The sequence below is a fragment of the Elephantulus edwardii genome, unplaced genomic scaffold (genome assembly GCF_000299155.1).
Source record: "Elephantulus edwardii isolate Elephantulus edwardi_28Jun2011 unplaced genomic scaffold, EleEdw1.0 scaffold00329, whole genome shotgun sequence".
NCBI lineage: Eukaryota > Metazoa > Chordata > Mammalia > Macroscelidea > Macroscelididae > Elephantulus > Elephantulus edwardii.
This window is the reverse complement of record NW_006400079.1, coordinates 451,785-453,714: the sequence shown is the minus strand read 5'-3', so window position 1 is coordinate 453,714 and position 1,930 is coordinate 451,785. Positions and strand designations below refer to the sequence as shown.

The following is a 1,930-nucleotide window of genomic DNA, read 5'->3' as shown; positions in this document are numbered from 1 at the left end:
ATGGGAAATGATAAATTGAAGAAGAATGTTGTTACCTCTATAGTTTAAAAGAACATTTCAAGATGTATCCTGAAGTAAAATGCTGTAAGTGATAGAATACTATCCATATGCAGATGGAGAAGATCTGTTAATAAAACTATTACTCAAATATATGTACCAATCAGTAAAGTCAAGTTGAAGAAACTGATAAATTCTCCCAACTATTACAGTGGGAAATTGATTGAGTGTGCAGTCAAGATTAATAATAATTGGTGACTGAGATTAAAAAGTTGAAAACAAAGAAGGACTGGTAGTTGGAAAATAGGGACTTGGTGACAGAAATAAGGCTAGAGATCAAAGAGTAAAATTTTGTACAATCAATGATTTATTGCAAATGTCTTTTTAAAAAACCCCAAAATACAACACACAAACCATAAATAGTGCCTAGATGCACTGACTTTGCATAATGGACTCCACAGGATTCAGACTGACTATATTTATGGAAAGAAACAGTGCAGAAGCTCAGTATCAGTAGTTAAAACCAGTTCAGATACTGACTGCAGAACAGATCATCACTTATTCGTGTGAAAGTTCAAACTGAAGTTCAAGAAAAAAACAACAACAAACAAACAAGTGCACAAGAACCAAAAGAGACTTGAGTTTCTACTACTGGAAATTAAAAACAGAATAAAAATATAGGTATGGTACACTGAACACAAATGATCAAAGATCAGATGAGTTATGGAATGACATCAAAGATGTCATCCATGGAGAAAACAAAGTAAACATTACAAAGATAGAATGAAAAGAAAAAAACAACATGGAGAGGGGGAGGAGGAGGAGGAGGAGAAGGAAAGGTGACAAAAAGATCCAAAGGTTATAATGAAGTTTCCAGGACCTTTCGAGAATCAGAGACTTTCTTTTCTGTTAGGAAACAAAAAACAAACAAACAAAACACTAACTGCCCCACCCCCCCCAAGAAAAACCAAAACCCAACCATCTCTGGGAAGCCCAGCTGAGGAAGGTGAATGTGCCCAATAAGCCTGTAAATAAGAATGTTTCTCCATCCCAGAAAAATGAAGTGATTCAACGACTGGCCAAACTCAAGTACCAATTCAGCCTTTACCCAGATACATTTGCCCTGGCTACCCATCTTTCAGACAGATTTTTAGCTACTCTAAAGGCCCACCCAAAATATTTGACCTGTATTGCAGTCAGCTGTTTCTTCTTAGCTGCCAAGACCATTTAGGAAGATGATAGAATTCCAGTATTGAAGGTGTTTGCAAGGGGCAGTTTCTGTATCTATTTTTCATGTGAAATTCTAAGAATGGAGAGAATTTTTCTGGATAAATTGAATTGACATCTTCATACAGCCATGCCATTGAATTTTCTTTACATTTTCCAGGCCATTGCAGTGTTAACTAGGCCTCAGTTAATTTTCACCTTACCCACACTGAGCCCATCCCAACATTTGGCAATCCTTGACAAGCAACTCCTCCACTGTGTGGTCTGCAACCAACTTCTACAATTCAAAGCATCCACGGTTAGTTTGGAAATGGAGAAACTCTTTGCTGATTGACTCCCTCTTACAATTGAATTGCTTCAAAAGCAAAGCAGTAGGGTGAAACTACAGGGCTTCAGAGTTTGATGGATGGAGTGAAGGGGGAAGTAAATGGGAAGGTTTTAGGTGAAAAGATAGGGTAATGATGGGCAAGGTCCAATGGTGGTTAATTTAAAAAGCATAACACATCAGAATGATTATATGAAACTCAATGCGAAAGAAGAATAGTGTGAAACCCAAGGTATATAAACTTTGTAAGCAAACTAACAAAACAAAACAAAACCCCATAGGTGATACTCCCAGTTGATTCACTACTGGGAGCTTGTGGCAACATCACTTTTCTGCACTGTACTGCAGTCTTCTCTCCCTATAAATTCTGTTTATGTCTAC

The 1,930-nt window shown here is 37.3% G+C and overlaps 1 pseudogene; it reads left to right on the top strand.

Annotated features, from left to right (window-relative positions):
* Positions 1-852: 852 nt before the first annotated feature.
* LOC102854266 overlaps positions 853-1,930 on the top strand; it is a 10,265-nt pseudogene continuing 9,187 nt past the window's right edge.